The sequence below is a fragment of the Eschrichtius robustus genome, chromosome 16 (assembly GCF_028021215.1).
Source record: "Eschrichtius robustus isolate mEscRob2 chromosome 16, mEscRob2.pri, whole genome shotgun sequence".
Lineage (NCBI taxonomy): Eukaryota > Metazoa > Chordata > Mammalia > Artiodactyla > Eschrichtiidae > Eschrichtius > Eschrichtius robustus.
This window is the reverse complement of record NC_090839.1, coordinates 65,684,988-65,692,145: the sequence shown is the minus strand read 5'-3', so window position 1 is coordinate 65,692,145 and position 7,158 is coordinate 65,684,988. Positions and strand designations below refer to the sequence as shown.

The window sequence follows — 7,158 nt, the reverse complement described above, 5'->3', positions numbered from 1 at the left end:
GTCACAGCTGGTGAGTGAGGGTTTGGAGCTGAGCTGTGTCTGACTCCAGATCTTCGATTTTTTCTGTTGTGTTTCCCAGGTTGTAAATTCCTATAGGGAATCTGCCCAAGTCTTACACTTCCTTGCACCCCTCCTCTGTATCTTAGGCATAGTCATATTAATTTATTTTGCTTGCAACTAACAGAAACCTACTCAGATTAGCTTAAACAAATAGAGGGATTTATTATAAGAATACTGGTACCTCACAGAGCCCAAAAGCAGGTCTGAGTCCCAGGAGCAAATGGAAATAATCAAGGCCTTGAATGCTATGTAGACTTTCCCTCCATTATGTGAGCTTCTGTGTGTTTGCTTCATTTTTGTTCACTTACACTAGCTTCCTTTACTTCCCACAAATTAAAAAAAAAAAAAAAGACTGCAGGCACCTCTAGTTTACATGTGACTAGATTATTCATGCAGAAGACCTTTGTTTTTCCATTTTTTTTTTCTATTTCTCAATCCATTTCAATCTCCTCCACATTCTGTGTTCTCAGGGAAGGGATTAATTGTCCTGGCTAAGGCTTGTATCCAACACTAGCCCAATCATCTGTGTCTAAAGGCTGGGAGTAACGTTGGGCCAAACTGGCAGCTTCCCTTGGAACTTCATGGATGGAGGGAACAGGAGGTGGTTTCAGAAAAACGTAAGGGGGCGATCCCAGAAGTTGTGGTTTTATTAGATAGACAATCTGATAGGTATCCTTTATAATAAATATTGCAACTGTACTACCTCATTAAGACAATCCAGTGATTTATGTATAAAGCATGTAGAACAGTGTCAGTTGATATAAATGCTCAATAATGCAGAAAGTTTTTTTGTTTGTTTTTAAAAATATATATATATTCTTTTTCAGATTCTTTTCCTTTATACGTTATTACAAGATATTGAATATAGTTCCTTGTGCTTGACAGTAGGTCCTTGTTTATTTATTTTATATATAGTAGTGCGTATGTGTTAATCCCAAATTCCTAATTTACCCCTCCTCCCTTTCCCCTTTGGTAACCATAAGTTGTTTTCTATGTCTGTGAGTCTGTTTCTGTTTTGTAAATAACTTCATTTGTGTCATATTTTTTAGATTCCACATATAAGTGATATCATAAGATATTTGTCTTTCTCTGTCTGGCTTACTTCACCTAGTATGAAAATCTCTAGGTCCATCCATGTTGCTGCAAATGGCATTATTTCATTCTTTTTTATGGCTGAAGTAGTATTCCACTGTGTGTATATATATATATATATATATATATATATATATATATATATATACCACATCTTCTTTATCCATTCATCTGTCAGTGGACACTTGGGTTGCTTCCATGTCTTGGCTATTGTGAATAGTGCTGCTATGAACACTGGGGGTACATGTATCTTTTCAAATTAGAGTTTTCATCTTTTCCAGATATATGTCCAGGAGTGGGATTGCTGCATCATATGGTAGTTCTATTTTTAGTTTTTTAAGGAGCCTCCATACTGTTCTCCATAGTAGCTGCACCAAAAGTGCAGCAGGTTTTTATTCCCTCCTTTGAGTCTTGAGGTGGAAAACAGAATAAATTGCCATTTGGAGAGGAGAAAACATCAGTGCATAAGCTCAAGGAGACATGGCTAAAAGGCCATGGCATTCTTCTTAGAATCGAAATTGGTGCATGCTTATCTCTAAGGCAGAAGTCCTTTGGTTACAGGTAGACTCAAAATGTGTAAAGATTTTTTTTTTCTCCTTCACTTAAAACCATGCTCTTGACCATAGATGCACATATGGATTTTTAAAACAAATGTGTTTTAAAAATTCTGATGCTGAGTCCCACCTCCAGGGATTCTGATTCAAATGGTCTGGGGTGGGGCACATACATTAATTTTCCGAAGAGCTTCTGAGGTGAGTCTAATACACACAGAAGGGAGAGCTACTGGTTTATAGCGAGAAGCAATTACCTGATGACCTGAGCCTATTCCAAGAAGATGTTAAAACCAAAAGCAACATGATCACAGGCGGGCAGGGAAGGTGTCTTTTGCTCCAGGCAGACATGGGCCAGGCTCTGAAGTGACGTCCTCTCCAGGAGGTGCTGTGCTGAAGCCACTGATGGGTCTCTTCTGGAGTGAGACCTGTTTTTGGTAATCACAAGAGAAATACTGAAGCTCAGGTGGATCTTGCTAGTGTCAAGTTCATTCCTACTGGCTCCAGTTTGCTCTGCTCTTTTAATTCATCATCTCCGATTTGAAACGGCATTAGGGCATATTAGAAAGAGACTGAAGGGGATGGGAGAACAGGTTCAAGTGGCCTTTCCTGATATACAGCCAAATTTTAAGAGCAGAAGGAGAGTGTACACTAGCTGCATTAGCTCACATCAGGGAAGGGCTCCTGGTCTCAACCTTTGCTACCTTTCCAGACAGTTACAACAACTGCCCTGCCTAGACAAAATTGATAATAGCACCTTGAATCTGACAACACTTGCAACCTATAAAGCTCCCTCACAAATACCTTACTCTTCCCCAAAGTGTGATAACATGAACCATAGGAGGTGTAAAAGATGATTTTAAGTGGTACACAGAGATTTTTAATAGTTATCTTAAAGCCTATTTGGGAAAACATAATTATCAAGGGAAAACTGATTTCACAGATATTATTTCTTATGATAAAGTAGATGATTAAGGTTTTTTTCCTTCCCCTTTTCGTGAGTTCATTTAAAGAGAAGTGTTCATTTCAGGTGGTGGTAGATATGGTAAGACTGTGATGTATTTTGAGGATGATCAAAGTTTGGGGTACACTGGGTTATTTCATTGTCACCAGTAATCCAGAGTAAGTTGGTTGTCACTTTTTTTGGCTTTATTTTTATGGATTAGGAAATTGGGGCTTTGAGAGTTTAAATAACTCATCCAGGTTTTTTTTAATGCTCTCAAATTCATGTCTTCTGAATCTAATTCCAGGCTTCTTTCCATGACCTTGCTCTTCTACTGAGAGTTAATGTCTAAGCCAAAACCTTTGTTGTTCTAGCAGGTGAGGAAGGTCTTCGCAGAGCCATCCACACTCAGGATTAATGACACGCATGGCTCTGGACACATAATGGAACGGACCAATTCAGTGGTTCTCTAAGGGTGGTTTCTGGGCCAACAGCAGAAGCATCTACCTGGAATTTGTGCAAATTCTTAGACCCACTCGAAGACTGTTGGGTCGGAAGCTCTGAGGATGGGGCCCAGAAATCTCTGTTTTATCAAACCCATAGGGTGATTCTGAGGCACACTAAAGTTTAGGAACTATCCTGTGGTTCTCAACTGGGGGTAATTTTATCCCCGTAGGAGATATTTAGCCATATCTGGAGACATTTTTGGTGATCCCACCTGGGGCAGAGGGTGCTGCAGACATCTGGTGAGTAGAGGCCTGGGATGCTGCTAAACATCCTACACAGGACAGCCCCCGACAGCGAAGATTTTTCCATCCTAAGATGTCAACGGTGCTGAGGCTGAGAAAGCCTGCGCCAGACTGATTGACCTTGGCTTGATGAGCATGGTGGTTAGTCCAATGGTGTATACTTAAGAGACCAAAAGTCTCTTGCAGGTTACTTTGGCAGGTTACTTTGGCCTCTGGTTGACTGAGTAGCATGATTTCCATTTGCCAGTGCTCACAGATTAATGGCCAGTGGGCAAGGAAATCCTCCAAGCTGCCCATAGCCATATTCATGATATCTGAAATGGATATCAAATTGTGGTCAGAGTTGGTGGTGGAATCTAGTCCAAGAAATCAGGGCAGCCCAAGGAAAATGCATGGGGCTTGTGTCTGGTGAACCCTACCTGGCCTTCCCAGCACCTAGTACTTCAAACCGTCCCCTGGATGCTAAGATTCCACACCCTCCAAAAAAAGAATGCATATCCAGTTCCCTGATCATGAGGCAGTATATCATAAAAGTCAACAGCACTTTTTGGAGAATCAAATTATTTGGAATCACATCCCTGCTTTACTATTTCTTGGCTGTGTGACTTTGGAAAATTCATCACTTTTCTGAGCCTCGGTTTCCCCATCTGTAAAATAAGGGTGATAATAATTGTAGTACGGATGAGGACCGTAGGGCACAATGCATGTAAAACTCTTAGAACAATTCCAGACCCATAGAAAATGCTTGCCACATGCTAAGTATAATCATTATTAATTCTTTGTATTGTCTGTTTAGGTCTTGCATCTTTAAAATGGCAAGTCTGTCCCCTTTGTGCTCAATAGAACGCCCGATGCCCACATGCTAGCGTTCATTCCCAGTCTCCTCGCTCTACCTCATATCTGAGAGCGTATCCTCTTTGTCTAGAACCAACCTTTTCTCTCTCTACTTCATCTGGCAAAGTTGTCCATCAGAAATAAAAGAGAGTTAGATTTTATGATATGCCAGGTGACGAATTGCATCATATGCCTCCAGCTTCTTGGACTCTACATTGGTCCTTGAAGGTTGATGTGATTTTTTACAATGGGGATGGGACAGATGTCTGTCACTACACTAGTCACTACACTCAGTTTCAAAGGATGCATTTTGAATGATGGGTTATCAGCATCATGCGAGGGATGACTTCGCCCCACATGGGCAGGCTCTCACTGAAGCTTTCATAAGGTCAGCCTTGCTCGGGTTAATACGGCTTTCAGAATAATAAAGGGGAAGAATCAAAACCTGTCTGCTTTCATTAAGTCTAACCCTGGCCTGCCTATTAGAATATGTGTAACTCAGCACCATGTAGAAGGATGGCTGGCCTCCAGGTTAAGCTAGGTACAAAGGAGAGGAATGGGGCTCCTCATTTATGGTCCAGGAAGCAAATGGGGTCAACATCATTAATATCAGAGCATCCCCCAATTGTCTTCAGATGATCAAACCACTGAGGGAAGGGCCAGTGAGGGAAGCTCGGAACATGTCATTATGATGAGAACTGTTCAAGCTTCTTTTCCTTCTATGTAACCTCAGAAATATGTGGCTCCCAGCTCACACCATCGTCTACCTAGTGCAAAAGCCTCTTTCTGTCTTTGCATCTGAGCCCCACGATGGGAACTCTCCTCCAAGTCAAAACAGAAAAAAATGGGAAAATCTTGCACAGATGGCTGTGCAGCCCTCTTGATAATATTGCCCTCATCTTATATGGAATTATTGGAAAGCAGTTTGAACAGGCTTTGGATTCCAAGGCTGCGGGAGGAGAGAAGTCGGCAGATTCAAACATTATGGGTGCTTCTGTCAGATTTGTTGTTGTTATTCCAGAGTTCTGTTTCTGGGCCACAGAGCATCTCCCAGGGTAGGTGTGGGCTTCATGCAAAAACGATGAAGTCAACAGCCAGCCTCCCTCCTTCAGAGCGAGTTATTTCTTGAGTGTTTTTTTCTGAGCCTCCCTAGGAGGAGAGCACTGATAGATGGAGACTTCTATTTCAAAGGTTTGTTTAGTTTTTCAGGGAGGAGTGATATTTTGGTGACTCATCTTAACAACAGTTGTAGGGGAAAATCTGCTAAAGGTTAAGAGCATTAAACATAAGGAACATGAAACAGTTAAATGACAGAGTATAGTATACCAAGCCCTGTCCTGGGTACAAGGGCAACGGCTCTCAGCCTTGGCTGTGCATTAGAGTTCCCCTTGACACTCAAAAACAATTTAATAAAAAGAAATACAATCTAATGCCAAACCCCAGACTAATTAAACCGGAACCTCTAGGGATCCTCCCAGGCATCTGCATTTTTCAAAGCTCCTCAGGTGATTTCAATGTGAAATCAGGGCGGAGCATCCCTCACTAAATTGACAGAGTTGAATAGACATAATTTGCTCCCTTGAGAAAGTAAACAATCATGTAAATAAATGCATGTGATATAAGACATTATATGGCACTCATGGTAATGCACACAAGGGATCGTGTTTGGGGAGAGAACGAATAGACTAATTTTCCTTGGGAGGATCAGGGGATGCTTCATGGGAGAGACGATGTCAGAATAATTTTGAAGATGACAAAGGATTTTGCCAAGTTGGCAAGCAGGGAAGAAGATTGGAGGGGGGAAGGGAGCTCACATGCTGTGCATGCAGGTAGAGAAAAGTTAAGAAGATGCTGGAGATTTCCGACCCATAACATAACTATCAGATATGGAACAATTTGTGCAGAGTGCCCTCAACACCCAACCCGGAAGCTGCTCCTGACTGCTGAGAAATCAGTGGCTGGGAAAGTTCCCCTTTCTCTCCAGTGGAACCTGTGGTGTGAGAGCCGAGAGCTGGAAGGCAGTGCTCGTGCAGAGATATCCTTCCACAGACTAAGGGGTGACAGGGAGGACATTGAATGAGAGCCAACTTTTTGTGCTGTTAATTTTTTAAAGCAGTTTTTAGCATTTAATGAAATTCATGTGGCTTCAAGCCACCAGGATATCAGACCCCTCTTCCTGCCCTTAATCTTCTCCCTGGCTCTTCTGCTGAAGAATTTGACCTTCATGATGACAGGCAGCTTTAGGAGCTTCTCTTCTCCAGAACATTTTAGTAGCATGATCGTATCACATCCGTGATGGGGGTGTCTCCAGTCTTGGTTTTGGTAGCATTTACCCATGTCTGCTCACTGACCAAGGTCCATAATTTAGTGAGGTTGACAGTGGGGCAGAAGTTCTGGTTCCTCTTTAAGTGGTTATGCCTCATACGAACCTTGTCAAAGTAACCTAGGTAGTGTTTGCCTAAGTTGATCGTATGGTGATGCCTGCCCCTAGCATGACCCCCGCTTCCCCAGTGCTTCTGGTTCTTGCTGATGTGGCCATTGCCATGGCTCCCGTGGTCCTGAATTTTATGGTTCTTCCTTAGTTTGGATGGTAGGTCAGTGACCCAGACAAATGAGATGTTAATATTTTTGAAGTTGCAACATTTTCATGAGTGGATGCTGTAGCTAATAGAAACAAAAACTGTGGTTACAGAGATAAAATTTATGAAGTCTTGGTACTTGGTGCAAATTTTGAAGACGTGGTATGAATTTCGGCAGTGACATTCACGTTTGGAAATACTGCTTGAGGTCAACACCAATCAAGCCACATACCCATTGCCAGCTGGGTTGTGACCAGGCTTATCCATCATGTGACGTCTTGTCAGTTACCACAGCTAATTGTGTCATTGCCCCTAACAATGCTACAACTAAAGCTACAACCACAACAATT

At 42.0% G+C, this 7,158-nt stretch overlaps 1 pseudogene; it reads right to left on the bottom strand.

Moving 5' to 3' along the window:
• Positions 1–6,365: 6,365 nt before the first annotated feature.
• Positions 6,366–6,817, bottom strand: LOC137750420 (large ribosomal subunit protein uL15-like; annotated as a pseudogene).
• Between the last annotated feature and the right edge of the window lie 341 nt (positions 6,818–7,158).